This window comes from Corvus brachyrhynchos, unplaced genomic scaffold (assembly GCF_000691975.1).
Source record: "Corvus brachyrhynchos isolate BGI_N302 unplaced genomic scaffold, ASM69197v1 scaffold514, whole genome shotgun sequence".
Taxonomy (NCBI): Eukaryota; Metazoa; Chordata; class Aves; order Passeriformes; family Corvidae; genus Corvus; species Corvus brachyrhynchos.
Genome location: NW_008238319.1, coordinates 395608 through 416673, shown reverse-complemented (window position 1 = coordinate 416673; position 21066 = coordinate 395608). Strand labels below are relative to the sequence as shown.

General features: G+C 48.4%; 1 long non-coding RNA gene across 1 annotated transcript in view; it reads left to right on the top strand.

Annotated features, from left to right (window-relative positions):
- Window positions 1-12967, top strand: part of LOC108446656 — a 22821-nt gene extending 9854 nt beyond the window's left edge. Inside the window, exons 2-3 of the long non-coding RNA XR_001861916.1 lie at window positions 9466-11007; window positions 11878-12967. This is a non-coding gene — a long non-coding RNA (uncharacterized LOC108446656). The remainder of the gene's footprint in view (window positions 1-9465; window positions 11008-11877) is intronic.
- The last annotated feature ends 8099 nt before the right edge of the window (window positions 12968-21066 follow it).

Sequence of the window (21066 nt, the reverse complement as noted above, 5' to 3'; positions counted from 1 at the left end):
CCGTGGGGGCAGGGGCGCCAGGCGGGGGACAGCTGGTCTGCGGTGCGGAGCGGACGGGCAGGGCAGGGAGGGAACGGGGCAGGGCGCAGCTGGAGCAAAGCCGCCTGCCCTGGAGGGGGCGTGGGCCCGGCATGGCCCTGCAGAGGGACGGCAGCTGCCCCAGCGCGGGGCTGGGCTAAAACTGCCCCGAACGCGTGAGATACCGAAATTTTGAGATGGTGTCCAAAGGGCTCATCATATTCAGTGCCATCATCTCTCTGCTGTTCACATATGTGAACTCCTCTAGAATAAAATAAAATCTGTGCTCCCCAGTAGTCTGCAGAATTGAAATTCTGTGGATTACACCACAGATATTGCTGCCTGACAATTAAAGGTGGCAGCACTAGGCCCAAGAGTGATAAAATCAAAGGGAAGCAAAAGGGAAATTACTTGGTAATGCTTTTATTGGGTTCTAACAGCTATCAAACCACAGCACAAATGGCTTAAACTGTGTAACTTCTACTTTCAAAATGAAACTGGAGTGGAAGAGAACAGACTGCCTAGGCATTAATCTCTTGTCTTTCACTGAGCTACCTGAGACGTAACAGGACTCAGTGCCACAAATCCCTCTTTCAAGGAGCCACCAGCCCCTACATGATGAGGCCATGAGCCCCAGAAGGGTCAATGAGGTGCAATGAGGTCATTTAATCTGAAAAAACTCTCTAAGATCGTCGAGTCCAACTGTTCCAACCAGCACTGCCAAGGACACCACTAAGCTATGCCCCATGTGCCACATCCACATGGCTTTTAAATCCCCCCAGGAACAGGGACTCCACCACTTCCCTGTACAGCCTGTGCTTGGGTTGGACAGACCTTTCCAGACAGGAATTTTCCCTAATATGCAACCTAAACCTCCCCTGGTGCAACTTCAGGGGTTTCTCTCTTGTTCTGCTGCTTGTTCCTTGTGGAAGAGACCAAAAACCACCCAGGTCTTTGCTTATCTGGGGATGGGGGGTAGGTTTTTAATTTATGAGCTATTTGTGACTTACCCAGGGAAGGCAGCTCATATATAAGGGGACTTGCATCCAGCCCTTGCCAGATTTCATGCGTCCTGCTTTTACAGAAAGAAAAGATAATGTGACATGTCCTTATGGCTCTCAGCTCCTCTTGCCTCAGGGGTGCCACTGACACAATGCTGGAAAAACCCCGTGCTGAGCCCTCCTACCCAGTCATGGTTACGGCAGCAGCAGCTCTATGGAAACAGCTCTCATGAAAACTGATTTAATAAGTTTGGAGCAGTTGGCTGTTTGTTTTGGTCTGTGCTATAACAGGGGAGAAGGGAACTGTTCGTTTGGGGGTTTTAAGATCCCTTCTACGTACAAGTTAGGAAGTAAACAGCCTAAAGACTTGAAGTGAATGTTATCAGGAGTATGGTGCTCTAATTATAATTGCATAACTCATATTTCAATTTTATGGGAATATTAAAAGGATTCCTGGGAGAGTTTTGAACAGTCTAAAAGTGCAACAGCACAAAACCCAATAAACCTTGCCTTCTTTTGGAGGACATTTCCTTAAAGGGCCCAGTTCAGCTGCCAGGGCTGCACTCTGTGCACAACTGAAATTTCCTCAAACTCCCTAAAAGATAAACTGCTTCCACACTAGAATTTTCTCCCCTCCACGCTATGGAGTAATGATAGCTTTTGCTGTTGTCAGGGCTGGAATCCAGAGGACTGTGTGAGTGGATGCAATGTATAAATATTTTCAGTGCACGCCTGATTTGTATAGAATGCAAGATGTATTTATAGCCCTCATGAACACAAGATGGATGTGAGTTGAGAGGGAGCCCTGTCTGTGTGGGCAGGAACACTTGCTGACCTCCACAGCAAGTTCAGGGGGGGTTTGAGGGGCAGGAACATCATCAAACTTCTCCCCCTTTGCAGTCCTGGAGCTGCTGGCAGGTCCAGTTACCATGGGCAAAGCCGGGCAGAGCCAGGATCACAAGAAATCATTCTGTAAAACTGCCACCCCCTGAGCTGTGCTTGCACATTTGGGGTGAATGTGGCTTCATGTGGCTCATACCCCAAGCACATACCCCACACACATTGCTGCTGGGGGCAGGAGGAGAGTCCTCTGAGCTCCTCCAAGGGCACACAAAAAGCTCGTGGCACAGCCCAGTGTGTCCCAGAGGGCACATGTCCTTGTCCCAGAGCAGAGGAGTAGGGAAGGCCACTCTGCACCTCTCTGCCCCTATGGTAGCTGTCCCAGGAGCTGGGAAGCAGAGCCTGGATGCAGGTGCTCACAGAGGTGTGTGCCCATGGTGGTGTGGGAGCAAGAGGAATGTCCAGCAGCTTTGCCCACACCTGAACCAGGCAACTGGGGCAGCCTCTGGGGGAGGCGAACAGAGGGAAGGGAGGTTGTCTAGAGGAGAGTGAGGGTGGCCAGGGTGGCCTGTAAGGTGGGAGCGGGTCCCTGGGGCACCATTTCTGCTGCAGCCCCCACAGAACCAAACTCCCAGAGCAAACATGGGATGGGAACAGCCTGGAATGCCTGACAGGCACATCGGGTCTGAGTGTGTGGGGCTGGGGTCAGCAGGTGTCAAGGGCCAGGGCAGCCTGGGGAGCACAGGGCTGTGGGGTGCACAGTGTTGTGGGGTGATGGGGAGCACTGCTGCTGCTCACAGGGAGCAGATGTTAAAATAACACCACTCCCATCTCACATTGCTCTGTTGATTCAGAAGCCTTAACTAGAGTTTCCCAGCCCTTGTCCCCTCTGATATCCAAATACAGCCTGCAGGAAATACTGCCTGTGCTCCCTGGAGTGGCGGAGAGGAATGGAGGGAGGGAAGGAGGGAGGCGGGGGGAGGATAAGTCCCAGCTCCTACGCCCATGGCCTGGCAGCAAAGAGCTGCAGCCCCTTGATCCCATGTGGTCCCCCAGGTCCCCTCAGCCCCTAAGATTCCACAGGTCCTCAGGCTCCCCACCCACACCCCTGACTTCTTCAGGCTTAGCAGAGTGAGAAAGACAAAATGTTGAAGCTCTCATTCCCACTAGGAAATAAAAAATGTCCTTAATATCTGGGCTATCATCATCTTTTAGGTCTTCAGACACTGCCATTTCATTACTTGAGTATTTGTGCTTTAACTGCTTCACACCCTGAAGCACTTTCTGAAAGGAATTCATTTGGGAATCCTACTTCTCACAAATAGGGTCCACTGGCATGAGCATGAGAGGACACCAAGAAACCTGAGTAAATACCCTGGCTTGCTTCAGAGCTTCACTGCTTTTAGTTTCCAGGGTTAAATGAGTTTTCTGAATCTCCAGTTGTTGTTCTAATGAAACTGCAACATACTTAACTGGGTTATTCATCTCATTCTCCACGTGCTCTCAATCCTGACTCAGTCATAGTGACAGCTCCTGCATGGGAATATGAACTCAATCAAAAATCATGCTCTGGGGTTGTAAGCCTTCCCAGGAAAGGATTAAGCCTTGCCTACAGGCAAAATTACATGTAATATTAACAGGTGTTCATTCTATCGTGGTAAATTTTAGACAAAATAAAGCTCAATGAATCATTTTGTGTAACACAGTGCATTGCTTAGTTTTATATACTGAGAACCAGGGGATTAACTGGGAACTGGAAACCAATCTGAAACATGCACTTGTGTTTAAATGCATGCACTAAATACAGGCACAGATTTGGGCACATGAAAACATTCCTGTGACCTTTCCTGTTCAGCCAGACACACCCTCCCTGTGTGTGCAGGTCATGGCTCCAAGCACAGCCCGGCCAAGAGCTGGGGCTGGGGGATCCTGCAGGCAGGGGATGATTTTTGGGTAAAGTGGCACAAAGAGAGCTCTCCCCACCAAAATGCTGCTCTCTGGAAAACACACTGACCTCAAACAAACGCCTGCTCGTCACAGAGCAAACGCTCCCACAACTTTGTGCAGTTGTGCCAAGACATCTATGCAAACCCTTTTATTCAAGTTTCCTCTGTTTTCTCTCCAGAAATTTTCCAGGCTTCTTCAGCCTATGCTAAGCTCAAAAATGAGGAAAAAGCTAACCCTAGAATATGTTATTACCCTTGCGAGGAACACAACTGCGGTTGCACTGGGCCAGAGGAACTCCCCAGTCCATGGCAGGGGGAACATAGCCCTGTGCTGATGCTCATGGCGTGAGAGGTGGTTCCTTCTCACAGGAGGAATGCCTGGAAGACCAAACCAGACCCAGCTGGCCTTTGTTACACAGGAGGTGAAGCAGTTTCAGGCCCAAGCCAGTCACTGCCCTGGCTGCAGCCACTGCAATCTGTGTCACTGGAGGAGTTGGGGTTCCTTGGGGCCACACCCTGCCTTGTGCCAGGGCCGTGTGCCTTTCCTTGGTGTCACAGCTTTGCTAATCATCAACTGCCACCTCCCCCCAGGTGAGACACTGGTGCCAAAATGGGGCTTGTCCCCTGCACCCTTTGGGGCCTGGGAGCCTTCCCCCTGCTCCTGCCAGGACAAGAAATCTGGTACCACAGAGGGGCAAATCCTGGGGGCTGAAGAGCACTTCTGCCCGAGAGAATGTGATTTAGATTAACTATTTTTAGCTGGATCTAGTGGGAGTTGAAGAAGGAGAGTGTCTTCCAGGAGATGCAGAATACCACGCTATATTGGGCGCCAAAATCGGAGCAGATGCTTCCAATTACACTTAATTCACCTCAATTATAGAAAAAGTAAAAAAAAAAAAATTATAGTTATACTAAGAATATCCATCCTCTGAAGTTACAAGTATTTGGCACTGCAGACTGCCCGCACTGAAGAGCAGGGACACTGTGACGTAACCAGCCCTGGAGCAGTTTGGGACCCTCTGCAGACCCCTGCTGCTGCTGCCCCAGGGACACGGGGCTGCTGGCAGGCGGGGCTCACTTCACACTCTGTCTTCGGGACAGTATATCCAGTGTCTGTTTCCTGGCATTAACCAGCTTTGTGATGTATTAGTACATCCTGGAAAAAGTGTTTTGTTAGAGTTCACATAGTAATATGGTCTGGAGCTCACCCTGAATCAGACAGTGTCACAAAGACAACACTGTGTCACCCTGTCCAGGTGACCAGAGGCTGGGACTAATGCCTGGAATCACAGCCCAGCTGGACTCACCACAGCCACAGCAAACAGTAACAGTCTGTAACATGCTTGAGACTGGGAGATGTTCCAGTGTGCCCATGTTTCACACAGTCATATCCTTCCTGGAGAGAAAGAACTATCCCAGCTTCCTGGTGGTGCATCCCAGGTAGGCAAAGGAGCTCACATTGGCACACCATGACTGGTCTTGGATGGTACTTCCTCAGTGCCAAGTCATGAGTCACTTTTTCCTCTGGCTTTTCCCTCTGACAAACTCTTTCCTACAGTCATGCTGCCCTTTTTATCAGCTGGAGACAGACATCAAAGCCTGGGGTTTCCACCCGCTGCTCAAGGAGGGCAGGCAGCTCCAGCTCAGGCACCAGGGTGTCCCTGTTCAGCTCTTGGCTCTGCTGCAGCCGGGGCCTGCCAGGCACAGAGGGGCCCACATCCCAGCCCTGTGTCCTACCAGAGCCCTGGCCCCCCAGGCTCTTCCAGCTCTCCCATGGTCCCAGCCCCACCTCCAGCACCCCCAGGACCCAGACTGCCCTGGGCCCCCATCCTTGAGCTGCAGGCTGGACAGGTTCTTGACATTTTGTCAGACTTAAGGGGGAGAAAAAGCCGTTCAGTCAGTGCTGATTTCCTAATTCAATGTAACCTTTTCATATCCAGGCTAAGGACAGCTTGACATTTTGTCTGCAGCCCAGGGAGAGGCTACAAAGCCTCTCAGCTCTGCTCCTGATGCTGCTGCACGTCTCTGTGACACATTGTGCATTGTCAAACATTTGGAAAATATTAAACTAATTTTTAAAGCCTTTGTTCACCCCCTTGAGTCATGGAAAACCTACAGGGCATTCCACTCTACTCGGCCCACTCCCCCCCAAAATCCTCCAATTTACAGCTTCCCTGTGAGGGTGGGCAGGCCCTGGCACAGGGGTGGGAGCAGCCTGGGACAGTGGGAGGTGTCCCTGCCCATGGCAGGGCTGGCACTGGGTGGGCTTTAGGGTCCCTTCCAACCCAAACAGTTCTGGGATTCTCTGATTTTCTCTAGAACATCAATATAACCTTTTCAAGACAGAAAGCAGAAAAAATACGTGTTACCCTTAGAGTAGGCACCAAAAGGAGGTCATGTCCACTTATATATCACTGTGCAAGTTCTGCAGAAGGGAAAGGGAAAGCTGTGTTTCAGAGATGGAATACCACCAATCTTGGATCCCTTCTCCTGGCTTCCAGTGTGTCCAGGACTCTGCTGCCTGAGCTCCCTCCAGCAACTTAACACATGGCCAGTAGCCACTTTGTCCTTACCTATTGCTCTGCTCAAAGGGAAATATTATTTAACATGGCAGAGAAGCCTTTGAAAATAACATCTTGGATGAATTAACATTTCATGTCTATGCTTGATTTGTTGTCCCTAGATAATGTAACAGGAGCAAGCTTTTGCCAGACTCTCTCATGTACCCTTTATGGGATCGTGGGACCTTTTAAAGCCTCCCTTCATCTGAACATTCTGCAGGTAGTGTTTCTCCAAAAAGCAAAGGTATCTTTCACCTTGAATTAAAACACCATGTGGGATATTAAAGGGCAACTTTCCTTCCACTTTTCTGACATCCCTTTTTGTTCCAGAATCAGCCTGTGTCCTGTTCCCTATTGAATAAGTTGATCTTTTTCCAAACCCTACAATTTGCAGAGAAACTTTGCAGGCTGATTGTCCCTCAAACTGGCTGGAGTTGTTCCTCTTTTAATAACCATTTTTCAAGCTGCCAGCAGCTCTTAAAAGTAGTTTTGGATTAAAAAGGAAGGAAGACATCCCAGGACTTCATGTTTCTAATTATGCTCCCAGAGAGCCTTGAAATGACTTTCATGAATCTATACCCACAGCAGCCAAGTCTCTTGCTGCTCTCCACGTTTCTGTCCTGATACAAATCTATTCCCTTTAATGGGACTATTACTGTTTTTAAAAGGCTTGCATAAGGGTAGAATGGAAGCCAGTAGGTGGTCTCCAGCTCACACCTCTTCCTTTATTTCAAACAGCTCCTGAAGGAAGAAAACCAAGTTAGTTAAAATAAGGCCAAAAAGTCTTCTGTACACGTAGGAAGAAAGGCAGCAGATGCCCACCCATTGTTTACCCCTCAGGCCCCAAGATGAGATGAGCTCCCAAAGTGTTGTGAGTGCTGAGCTTCCCGAAGCCAAACACCCCTGGTGGGCCCAAGATTCCCATTCTCTGCAGGTCCTGGGTCCATCCACTGCCTGGAAAGGGAAGTGAAATCACATTGGCCATGCCCGGCTGGAGCCCAGTGCTCCTCAGCAAACCCACAGGAGCCAGCTGGCAGAGTTTGGAGAAAAGTTATTCCTAAATAATTGTCTGCATTTACAATTAAGGAAATTGTGTCCTTATAACAACTTCTCTGTTAAAGGCTGGATTTAGAAAAAGGCACTTTGCACTTAACCACATCCAGGTCTTCTCCATGCCTGTACTTCTCCCTGGCACTCATGAGTAACACAGGAACTACAGTCCATGTTGAAGACTGATGCCAGCTCACCAGGTAGCCTACAAATACGATGTCTTACAGAATTTTCACGTGAAGCGAAGCATTGGCTATTATTCTCAGATTCACTTTCCTCTACTAGGCTTCTTGGCAAAAGTAGAAACAGGATCATGAGAATATTTTTTATCTGGTTATCTGTCTCTTGACAGCTACTGAAAAAGAAAAATACAGATGTTTCTTTAGAACTGCAAACAGTTTCAGCCATGAGAGGGGCAATAAACAATACAGGTTCATAAAGGAATTGAAATACAGCTTTGCAAATAAACTCATGGTGAGGTGTCTCTGTGGATGGCTTCTGGAGAGCAGGGAATAAGGAAGTATTCACTGAAAATAACCTGTGTCTTGCCTTGGAGTTACTCCAGTTCTTGTTCCAAGTTTCCTGCTTTCATGTCTTAGAGCAGAAGGAAGGAAAGAGCGGTGCCTGCATCCCTGCCTCTGCCTCTTCCTCTTTGGGCAGTCCCTCCACCTGAGCCCTGGGAGCTGGAGGGAGCTACTCTGCTGCCCATGCTCAGCTGTGGACATTTTGTGAGCAAGTTATGAGCTCTGTTCCTACTTCAGGAGACGAATAAACTTCTGAAAGCCATTTACAAGGGTTTATGTGTGTCAGTTTTATTGCTGGTGCAGTCTCTGAAGCATTCTGAGGTGGAAGGAACTGGCAAGGAGTTGCTGCTGCAGTCCCACCTCACCAAAGAGCTGTGGTCAGCATTCACTGCAGGGCTTGCTGAGGCTGGACTTGGGTGCTGGGGCACAGGCTTTGCTTCAGAACTTGTCTGACAACTGACCCCCAGCAACAGCACCTGTTTCTGGGAAAAAGCTCTCCTTAAACCTGCTCAGAGTGGGAGACACACAGGGAGAAAAGGTAACTCTTTAGAGGAGTTGGCATTCAGTATGAGATGCTTTTGCTTTGGCACATTCTCTTGTTCCCTACCAATATAACCATATGGAAAGTCCCAACTGGAAGTGCTGTACCTGACCTGTGTATCTGGCCAGGAGCTGCCACAGGATAGCAATTCTCAGCTCTCATGCTCACTTGCTGAAACACAAGTACATTGCTGTGACAGTTGGTTGGGTTTAGCTCAGCTTTGAAGGACCCAAAATCACACTGCAAAGGGAGATGCTGCTCGCTGGCACTAATGCTACACGTGCTGCCATCCCACCAGCTCCAGAGGCTTCCCACAGCCTCCTCGCATGGCAGGGACACGTGGAACAGAGGCACGGAGGAGTCAGTCCAGGGGGTGACAAAGGAGCAGCTCTGGGGCACCAGCTGCAGAGGGAACAGACAGCAGAGACTGCTTGAACACGGGGCGAGAGCCAGGGGAGGCTGTGGTGCAGTGCTGAAAGGAACCTGAGCAGCCACTGCATGAGAAGCAAACGTTCCACGTTTGGGTCAGCTCCAGAGCTCTCTCTGGTGAAGGTGAAGCATGGCAGCCATTGAGACCCACTAGTGAGGTTCCTGCCCTCTGACGAGTTTTTCTCTGGCTGGAAAAATCTAAGATATTACATAGAAAATCTAATTGACATAGGACTCGTGGCTGTGCACAAATGATAACCTTGCATTAGGGGTAGGGTGAATGAAACCCTCACCTGGTGTTAATGTTTGCACATAAGGAATCGTAAGGAAAACCTCATGCTGACTAATGACACAGGTATTCAGGACTAGAGCAAACAGCTGTGAATGCTGATCAAAGCAATCCATTGTCTCCACCATAGGCTGAATAAAAGTTCATCTTTGGCTCACTGTGAAGCTGTTGTACTTTAAATAAAGTGGCACAGCTGAACCTGAACAATTCATTGCCATCTGCTCTCAGGATCACTGTAATTCTCTCTTTTGGTTTTTTTTTTTTAGGGGATCCTTGCTGCCCAGCTATGTTTCCCAGCACGAGCAAGGTCTGCAAGCTGAGGTTTTGGGTCTAAAACAGCAGCTGCCATCAACCAGGGGTCGCTCTGGTGGGTCTCCTTCAGGGCATGTTGCTCGCACAGTGCCCTGGCCAGGTCGGGTCCTCCCGTTCCCTGTTCCATGCGTTTTTTGTGTGTCCTCAGCGACATCCTCGGCTTCATCCTTGCCTTCATCCTTGGTTGTGCCTTCAGCTCAGTCGTCTCTGGAAGACCTGCTTCCTCATGGCCCAGCTCTCCACTATTAACAGGATTTAGCTAATTAGCTGTGAGCAGTGCTGTTTTCCCTCACCAATGTAAAGGGTTTACTATTTTTATCTGACTCTGGATGGTTTTGGTTCCTAGGGGATTAAGGTCATAGGGCACATATTTATTCAGATGCTGGAATTCTTACATTGTTTTTCCATTACTCAGTTGGGAAGGAGGAGCCTCAGCCTTCAACTCCCTCTTCCTCCCCTCTGGCTGCTCGCCCTCCCTGCCTCCCTCCCTGCCTCCCTCCCTGCCTCCCTCCCTGCTCTGCATGGGAAGCCATTTCCTCTGAAACAAGAACGTTCTCTACTTTCACTAGTGGTACAGAAACCAAACAGCTTATTTTTAAACACAAGTGGTGTCCAAGTGAGCAACAGAGGCATGCAGCCACTCCATACAGTGCCCTATTGTTTATCTGCAGCACAAGAGTTTATTCTAATGCATTTTTGAAGCTATTGCTTCCATATGTTGCTTGAAAGCAAGGGTTCTGCCTGGCAGGGCAATGTTATTTTCCTTCAGAAAAGCTCTCCCTTGGTACAACCCCAAAACCCCTCCACAGCCTGAACTCACAACACTTATGGTATTTCAGTGATCCCAATGCTTTGAAGTACAGCCTGAAAACATTCCTGATACACACATACTTCTGGTTAGCTGAATCCCACAACACCTTAGGCTCTGAAAAGGAAGTTTCCATCAGAAATTTTAACACCAGTGGATTCAGAGCATCATTTCAAGAGTTGCCCCTGTATGGCTATAACCATTTCAGGACTGGCTCCCCGATGGTGCTTAACTGCAGTTCATGAGGGATTGACTGCTTTCTGGTGCAGAAATCACACATGCTATGAGGCATTTTCCTCTGGTGTGCAATATTTAAACATCCATGTGGGATATGAGAGTACCCAAGTGAGCAAGGCTTGGCTTTAGAACTGCACCTACTGCAAAAACACTGAGATTCATGATGAGCCTCAGACCATGCAGGAATTTCTGCAAGAGTCTCAAGGTGGTCCTCATAGTTCTGCTTTCTGCTCTTAAGTTAAAGCTTTACAGGTTTCCATCTATTTTCCAGATGAGCAAAGCTACTGATCAGGACCTTCCCTGCACATCCACTGACCTGCTGCTGTGCAGTGGAGGGCCTTGCAAGGAACACGGAGAGCCTGGTTTGACAGAGGATCCCCAAATATTGTGGTGGAGTGGACAGGCCATGCTCCCACACCCTGGTCAGACGTGCCATAGAACTCATCTCCAGGTAAAATTTCCCACAGGCTGATGGCTCTGGGCTCAGGAAAGTTGTGTTGCTGTAGCTCAGATGAGGTGTGTGTCTTTTGTAACACAACTTTGGCTGAGGATCCGAAACCTCGTCAGGTTATGGTTTAGTCCTGATTTTCTCTTCATGCTGAGCTCATCTTTTATGATAAAATAATTTACAAATTATGGCCTGTTTCCTTCCCACATAGTAAAGGCCAGGTTGGACAGGGCTTGGAGCAACCTGGCCTGCTGGAAGGTGTCTCTGCCCATGGCAGGAGGGTGGAATGAGATGAGCTTCCAACTCAAACCATTCTGTGATTCTGTGATTTTATGAAAGCACACAGGTTGTTAGTCTTTAAAGTTCCGAGTCTGCATCAGTTCTGAGTCTTCTTTCTATCTCCTTCACACTGTAGGAGAAAAAATATGCTATGAGATGAAAATGATTGGGCAAAGAAGGCAGAGAAATATGGTACACATTTAACAATAATATTTCTATATAGAATTCCATAGTGTATTGAATCTATTTAATGAGTTTTCTAGATTAAGTAGAAGTCTGGGGAATTTTTATTATAATGCCATATCCCACAAAAATATCTATGGTCCTGGGAGAACAGACACCATGTTAATCTATTTCTTTAATGTTAGGTGATTAGGTAATAGCCTTTCTGCAGCAATGTTACACTGTTACTCCTTGTGTAATTTAGTTAAAAAGTTCTGTTCCTCTAGGCCTTCTCCATCCCAGCCTCAGGGCAGGGTAAAAAGGGTGAAAGTGCCGGTGGCTGTGCAACCTACAGGGTACAGACTAAATTTATGGCATTCCCTACATTTAACTACATTGGGATATTTCTATTTTTATATATTTTGTATGCAGGCAGTTCATGAAGGGATGAAGAAGACCAGCTTCATGAGGAATAGCCCCTGCTTTGCCAACCCACAGCTATAAGAGGCCTGGACTCCTCGATTCTGCCGGGAGCTGTGGGGAGGCGCATCCGACCCAGCCTCCCTCCAGCTGGTTTCCACACACACGGAGGAGTCACTGCCTGCTCCGTGTCTTCACCTCAGTGTCCCACCACTGTGCTTCACCACACAGTGCCTGAGGTTTACTTATAGATTTGAGGAAAATCAAATTTCTAGAAAAATGTAGGTACAGAAAAAGAACTGGAATCATTATGCTGGGTTAGGAACCCTATGGAGACAGCAGGTTTGAACTAATCACACAGACAGACACCCAAATTACATCATAGCTCTTGCTTGAAAGAAACCGAATTCTGAGAAACATGAAGTGGCTTAAATTATAAATTAGTTGCTTCTGTGTGTGAATTATTTGCTCATGAGACTGGGAATTCCTCGTCATTACCTTGTGAAAGCCTTGGGAAGGGGCCGGGGCAGTCCCACAGATTCCTCAGCAGCTGCTGCTGCCACCAACACCACCAAACCATGTCCTGGTGCCCCCGTGCAGCACCTGCAGGGGTCCAATCCCCATGTCCCTGCTCCTGGGACTGGCCAGACCCTCCAGGGCAGTGGGACCCCTCCGTGGCACCGTCCCCCAGCAGCTCCCACCCCGATTGCCCCCGTTCAGCACACAGTGGGGTCACGGAGCGGCCAGCCCTGCTGAGAGCTGTGCACCAAGGTGCCTGAGAGTCCTCCACAGACATCCAACAACAATTTAGTAATTTTAAATGGCCAAAGGAGGGTTAATTCTTCTTATAATGAAAATCAATGGCCATCTGACAAGAGGGTTTTAAATCTTTTCATGAGGAAATTGCTCAGCAAAAATGCTTAATTCCCTCAGTGTGCCACCATGCATCTCACATCCCCCCCATGGTTTTCTGGGTTTTCTCTTTGTTTTTAGGGAATTGTTTGTTCTACCAGGTATAAATGGGCAATATAATAAATCCAGCTTTTCAAAAATTAGTATATAAATATTGTGATACCTGCCATGTGAATATATTCATGCTCAACAAGCTCTGCTTTCTCCTGTGACTTTTTTCCATAGGAATCCCATGACACTGTGGTCTTGGTGGTTTTTTCTTACTGTTTTATATGAAAGTGAGGGATTGATACCACAGAGCAGAACTGGGCATTTCTTAACATCCCCTGAAGTCCCTCTTTGTCTGCTTTCTGGTAGAATCAGCTGAAAGTCCTCAACTTTTCTTTGTACACTCTTTTCACACTTCACAAGAGCTGGAGGAAATGTTGCAGTTCACACCTTGTCTCACAGGTTGTTACTGGGTTCTGGAAGATTGTTATGCAAGAGAATGACCACTGGTTTGCTGTTTAGAGGTCCTGCTTTCTTTAATCTGTTCCATACATTTATAAAATTTTCCATTTCACACCTTTCTGTACATACAACTTTTTGCAGCAGAGACTAAACTTTAGCCAAGAGCAAACAGAGACAGCTCATCCCCAGCCAGCAGAGGCCCAAATCCAACTGCAGTAAGTTTTGAATGCTCTCAGCAGAAAATCAGGGTCAGAGCTGCCCTGTTGCTCTGCCAGGGAATGGCCAGGTGAGAGCAAGGTAAAGGTGTTTGGCTTTGAAAGCAGCGGGTCCTTAATCTTTTACGACGATGACAATGGTTTTTAGGTACTTTTTCACTTTTGTATCAACAAAAGATCCAGGAGATAGAACTTCAGTTTCACACACTGCCTTAGAGAGCAGGACAGGGAAAAGCCAAAGGTTTTCCTGCTCGTGCCTAGACTGTGTGTCTGGCGGCTGAGATGCCACCCTTGCAGCACGGAGCCCTGCCCGCCCCAGGACAGATGGACAAAGGCTGCTCAGCCTGGAGGCACATTGCTTTGCCCCAACATCAATGACCTCATGAGCTTTCTCGAGGCTGAGAGGGTTCAGACTGGGAACACCTGAAGCAAACCCAGGGGAGTCAGAAGAGAGTTGCAGGGTCGTTCACTAAAGCTCTCCGTGCTGGCACACAGCCCCCGTGCCATGGCACTGCCATCCCGATGACTCCTGGTGACACTCCCCACACACTGCTGTCCCTGCTGTCCCTGCTGTCCCTGCTGTCCCAGTAGGAAAGCTGAGCTTGAAGCACTCTGGGGAACTGAAACCCACCATGGCAGCACCCCATTTATTGTTGTATTGGAATAAATTGCTACTCAATCCATATTTCTATTGAACAAATAAATGGTGTTGCAGCCTTCCAACACCCCAGGCCCAACCTTTCCCAACTGCTGTTGCTTGGAATGTGGCTTCCTGCTCCCAAGGGTGAGCAGTGCTGGGAATGGCACGTGTGGATTTCCCAGGCACTGTCCACCTTCCTGGCACCGCTCACAAAGGGTAGCAGCCTCGTGATGAGCAGTCACTGTGCCCTCCTCCAGGAGCAGCTGCACCTCATTTATATATGAAACACCCCAAACACAAAGTCTATACAATGCTTTAGGATTTCTCAAGGAGTGTTTGCAAGGTGTGACTCTTTATGAGCTGTAAAAAGTAAATATTTGGATAGCATTTAGCAGGCCGGACGGATCTATCTGGGGATAAATCCTCATAAGGGAAAGAACTGTGAGAAGAGAATAAATATGAGAAACACAAAGAGCTGGAAGAATCTTTTATTCAGCAAAATGTTTCAAAATAGGAGCAGCAAACAGTTTGGGGGTAGGGCTCTTGTTTGGCTTCTACAATAGTACTTCGTTTGGCTGAAGTTTAAAAGGTCAAAACTCTCCGTTAATCTTTATTTGGCCAGTGACAAACACTGAAAGAACCATCTTAAACACGTGTAGGTTTTGTTTTGCCTTGCCTGTTAAAGGAATTCTGGTAAGTTTCATTTGGAAATGTGTGTGACAACACCAAACACTGAAAGAACCACCTTAAACATATGGAGGTTTCATTTTGCCTCGGCTGTTAGAGGCACTCGGGTAAGTTTCACTTGGAAATGTGTGTGACAATACTGCAAAGGCAGACAGAGATTAAAGACCCACAGAAACTGATGACAGCCCTGAGGCTGCCGTGAGAACCCCTGTGGGATGCCTGGTAGGAAACACAGCAGTATAATGGCAGAGCTAAGCTCTACTGAATGACACGGTTAGTCACAGTCTCAGAGGCCTTATGTGAGGCTCCAGAAAATGCAAGAACAGACATATCACTGCCCCTGACCCACAGTTTGGCTCCAGATCCCACTGTGGGCAAACCACTGTGCCAGTAACCTCCCAGTGCTCATACAGTGACTGCTTGGCTGGAAATACGTTTTGAAGGATGAAAAAACACTTACCTCATCCCCCTCACTCACATTAGCTGCTTGTGAAGTCTCCAGAGCATCCACGTGCCTTGGATTGTCTGTGTCCAATGACGGCAGCCACGGTGCGCCAGAGCTGGGCAGTAAGAAATGCCTCAGGATGCAGCTCCATTGGTAAGTGAGCAATTGTGTGGCACAAGTAAAATCATCCCCACCCCTGACCAGCAATGGGCTTTTGGCAATTTCTCTGCAACTGCCTGGACTTGAGAGTGACTAACATGTCTCATGGTTACTGTGTAAACACCACACACACCCAGGTACGAGGGGACAAGGCAGTGTGTGGCTCTAGCTGCATTATCCTGAAACACTCGGAAGGGAAAAATGGGGAAGGTGATATTAACTGTCCCTGTTGTGCATCAAATCTTTACTGAAAGGGTGGCAGGGGCTGCCCAGGGAGGTTTGGAGTCCCCATCCCTGGAGGTGTCCAGTGAAGGTCTGGACATGACACTCAGTGCTCTGGGCTGGGGACAAGGTGGAGATTGGGCACAGACTGGACTCGATGGTCTTGGAGGTCTTTTTCAGCCTCAGTGATTCTGTTACTCTATGAAATACAGCTGACATAGCTGATGATGATTATCAGCATGTACTTTTCTTATTGCTCGAGAGACTTTGGACACAGGCCCTTTATCAAGCTCTGTGTTGCTAAAGGAAGCCACCCTATTGAGCTGATGCCAGCAACACCTGGCTGAGAGCCCCTGGGTTATTGCTGGGTATCTGGGTCTGTCTCTCACATTAATATGCAGATGCTCACAGGCTGTCCAGGCACCACCTTCCCGGGATTATGTTCCGGTTCTCACCGAGTGCTCTGTGATACTTTATACAGGAAGCTGGACTCCTGAGATACTGCAGAAGTGCTGCAGAAGCAGTGCAGCTGCCTCCTGTTACAGGAGGGGATTTGTGAGTCCTCAGTTTTATTCCCACATGTACCAGTCCTATTCTTTAGGATCCCTTTACCTGTGGACTTTGTCACTGCATGGTGGCAAACACTGACACAGCTGCCCAGGGCAGTGAAGGTGCAAACTTCACCATTTGCCCTTTCCCTGTTTGCAGTGGAATAGTGCTGCTCCCCCAGCCTCACCTCACTGCAGGAGCTGCTTGAGGCATCCACTGCCAAAGAACAGCAGCAGCAGCAGCATCTCACTTCTGTAGCCTCGAGCAGCTGGAAGAAATAGAGCCTCACTGAAGACACCAGCCTGTGAGGTCCTTTCTGCCCTGATTTACTCCTGTACACTCAGCATAACGTAAATCACATCCTACCCACTGCAAAAGCCACAGAATCACAGAATGGTCAGAAGGGACCACCCCCCTGCCATGGGCAGGGGCACCTTCACCCGGTTGTTCAGTGTTCCACCCAATCTGGCCTTGAACATTTCCAGGTATGGGGCAACCACAACCTCTTTGGACAACCTGTTCCAGTGCCTCACCACCCTCAAAGTGTACACTCTCCCTCCTGTCCACCCTGGCTGTAAGCACAGGACAGCAACATCCAAACAGTTTCAGGCACACTGGGAAACATTGTGGTGCAGCTGGAAATTGTTTTTGAATAACAAATTCAGTAGCTATATTTTATTTATTTGTTTTAAAGCAGTGTTTTCAGTGCATAGCATGGACTGCCAATGGATTCAGTGCTTGTTGGGGTAAGGGACACCCACTCCAGGAAATACAAGGAAATACATCTGTGTCATAGACCTGATCAAATGGCAGCACCTTAAAAGAGAATTTTAAATAAAAGAAATGGCATTTGTAACGATTATAGAAAACAGTCCATGTCTGTCCAAAGTTACATTTGTCCTTGTTGCCTCCCTCATGGCTTGGAGTGTGAGCAGATGCTGCTGGTCTCTGCCACCCTCCAGAGACAAAACAGGCAGCACCTGTGTGCTAGGCTGTGAACAGCTCCGATGTGTATCACCTGTAATTTCAGTGTTAAACTGATCAGTTGCAGCTGCCCAGAATCACAGCAAAAGGCTTTAAATACAAGTGGCAGTGCAGGTATGGGACACTGAGATGGGAGTTTCACCCTGAGGGAAAAATCTCAACAGCTCATAGGGCCAATCCCTAGCGATACTTAAAGATATTTAGGCTCCATATCTAAGCAAAACCTGCAGACCCTGGGCTCTGCTCTGCTGACTCCAGTGCCTCAGGGAGCCCCCTGCCCCCTAGGGCCCTCACAGTATTACTGTGTTCACATCCAAACATCCAAGGTCTAAAAAATTGGTAGGAAAACCTCAGCTTAAGTTACTGCACAGCTCTTCCCTCTTGAGATGTTTGTGGCTTGAAATGGGCTCTCCACAAAACTGCCCATGTTATGGACCCAGGTAAGCACTTACACCCACAAATAATTTTAACATTTATGACCGACTTAAGGATTTTGAGTCTTGGAGGCTTTGTTCCTGAGAGCCCAAGTCTGCAAGCCCAAAATTCAGCAGTACAAGTGAAGATAGTGAGAAGCCAGTGCTCTCAGTTGGAAAGCTCCTTTACTGACCTGTAAAGGAGGTAGAGGGATGGTCAGTGCTCACCTGGATGGATTTCAGGCACTGCAGGTCCTATGCTTCCCAGAGAGCTGTCCTGGACAGTTATCACAGGAGCTACAGACCATGAAGTTTCCTTTTTATGCAGAAAATATCTCATAATGGACAGCAATAAGTTTCTGCTGAGAAATATAGCTGAAGCTGTGTCCAGTTCAGAAATGGTTCAGAAGAATTTCAAATGACTTGAACCTAAATGAAGGACCTGTAGCAGCTGTGAGAGCTGCAGGACTCAGCCTGACACTTGTACCTGACATTGGCGACCTGTGGTCCGAGGCACAGAATAGACACTGAGCACCTTATTGGAGGTTTTCTACTCTGGTTTCTGTGGCACCAGCAACAAAGTCAATGGAGGGAGCAGATACTAGAGCGGCCCTTCCTACCTCCCAAAGTGTAAAACAAAAAAATGACAGTGAAAGCACTGTGACCATTTCCTTCATCTGTGTTTTGCAGCCTGGAAAGTACAAAATGGCCCATTTAACCAGTTGCTGGGAGGTCTCACAAATCTCACTAAGATCCCTCTCAGGGGGAGAGCAGAATCCATCCTTCAGGGTCAGAAAAGAGCTTTCAGACAGTAAAACGCAACATTGCGTTTGAAAAGTTAATCTGATGTAATTTGGGGGTTTTGCTGTTATTCCTGCCCACATAAAAAGCTCCTCATAAAGATCTTTCTAATAAAAGCATAAGCCAATTAGTAGAGCCATAAAGGCAATGATGAAAGTAAGTCACACACGATTATAGAGGGATTACATAACCGGCATGTGAGCACTCCCTCCGTCATCCCTTCGCAAGGGACAGGGAGCTGCAGCTCCAAGCACTGGCCTGGTGCTGCCACGCTCCTGTTTTATTTCAGTAGGAAAAGCAGTGAAAATACTGCAACTTGGGTCAAAAACACAATATCCCAAGCCTACAAGACAACCTTCTGTGGCACCTTTACAAGCGGTGACATTGTTTCCCAAGCTGTGCAATAAAAATCCATGGAGACAGTGATGTTGGGCACTTATCTGACCCTCAGGGTGATTTGAAAAATTCAGCCTCAAGACCATTTTTACCTCATTGTTGCAAAGCTACTTTGTAAAAACTAACCTGATTCTTGAGGTCTCTTGCTCAGTCTTAGCATTCAAGGCAGGCACCAAGACTGGAAATACTCAGACTACACTGTCTGGGTTTTAAGTACTGGAAAACGTGGAGCTGTGACAGGAAACATGAAGCAACCTTAGCCAGTAGTGGTGTTTTCCCCACAGTAATGCACTGATCAGCTCCCACTGCCCTCCAGCTCTGTGTGGGGAGGAAGAGAAATATCTGACCTGCCTCTGACCCTTGAGCCCGTGGGACTCAGTTCAGGGTCATGCTGGGAATGCTGGAGCTGGTGCAGACACAGCTGGAGGCAGCCACAGCTCCTGCTCACTGAACAGATGGGAAGTGTCACTTTCATACTTATTCCTATTTCCCCACCACTGTAGTGTACCATCTCCTCTTGAGAGTTATCCTTTGCAGTATGTGGAGGAAAGCATCAGCTCTACAGCACCCACTGAGGTTTAACATTCATGTGAGGACATGTAAGTCAGCCCTCACCTTTTATGAGCACTTCTACTTACTGCTCGCTTCCATTGCCACAGGGAAACTTCATATTCAAATGGATTTGTCCAATTATTTTTTTCCCACATAGCACAGGTACAGATCTTGCTCATCCAAATTTAGCAGGTACCAAAGTATCAGCATTGCCCAATGCAAACCAGCTCATGTCCCCTCTACCCCTCCCCTCCATCTTCCATCACGTTTGTACTGGATCCTGTAGCAACCCAGAATCCAGCTTCAATCCTTCCTGCCATGGGTCACCGCCAGAGCTGCCCAGGCCACATGTCTGGGCTGGTCCTGTCCCCTTTGCTTCTCTGTGGGGGTGTGGGATGTTCTGTCTGGCCTGTGCTGCCCCACACACAGCCACTGCTCTCAGGTACCATTGCACCTCACTCAGTGCTCAGCGTCCCTTGCTTTTGGAAACAGCTTCCATGATAATCCCTTGCTGGATAAAGCCCTTGGGAACTCACTTGAAAACACTTTATATATGTTGTGATACTTTATGTTCCTGTTTTCTAAGCTTTTATCCACTCCTTTCTCTGCAGGAGGTGTGGGATTCACAGCCATCAGCCCAGGCATTGGTCGGACTTGCTCTACTCGTGTGCAGCCGCAATACTCTCACTCTGTAGAACTTCCTCTACTAAAGCAATTGGCAGAGTCCCTCCACATCGCAGCAGCGATTCCTCGCTGGGTTCTTTACATTCTATTTTCCTGTTCTTGAGCACTGCCAAACTTTTCACCTGGATGCCATATGGCTTGGGATCCCTTTCCAGCTGGGTGTAACCTGACACGGCTACCTCCAGCATACCCTGGTTTTGATGTAATCGCTGCTGGCCGAAAGCTGTAAGACTGTGCCAAAAACACAGCAGCAGCAAAAGTTCCTTCCCCATTTTATTTTCTTTTTCCTTGTGTGTGAATATAACAAGGTACACCAGGACAGTGTTTTGGATCAGCTCATTTTTGACAGCTCTGATGGCTGCATCCACATAAGATCACCTTATCTACAGTGCAACTTTATGCAACAGTTGTCTCAGGAGCTGCACAAAACATTAGACAAGACTTTCCAGAGAAGTCCAGCACTGTTCCGTGTCTCTGCATTGCATCTATCTGTGTGCCACAGGTCACTGGACGTCAGCAAGTATCCCATGGATGAGGCAGAATTCCAGAATTTCAATATATTTTTTATTTAATTGTACATTTAATTTGTACCTTCTGACAAGGAAGGCCGGCGCTCAGGATCTGGCAGAGCTTTTGCCGTTCCGGTCGCATCCCTGCCTGAGAAAGTTCGCCTCAGAGGAGACTTGAGAGGACTGGCCCATCAGCTCAGCGTTCCCCCGCTCTGACCCTCGGCCAGCTCGGGCACGGGCTTTCCGCGCGTCGTGTCCCTTGCTCCGATCAGTGAGACACGGACCGTCACAGGGGATGTTTCACGCAAAGCAGCAGTGACTTATCTGTCATTTCTCACGTTTCTTTAGCAAAGTTACCGAGCAGGTTCCTTCCGCAGCGGGGGTTGCCGTGAGCTGCGGAAGACTCTGGGGCACCCCCAGGCTCTGCACGGACCCCTAGAGCCCAGCCCTCCGCGGGGCTGTTCGCTCCCGGGCCGAGCGCCGGGATGCTTGTCCAGCATCGCCAACCACCTCGTCGTCCCCTTGCGACAGAGCCCTATCGCGATGCTGCGCCGGGCCCTTCCCCGTGCCGGCACCGCTTCCC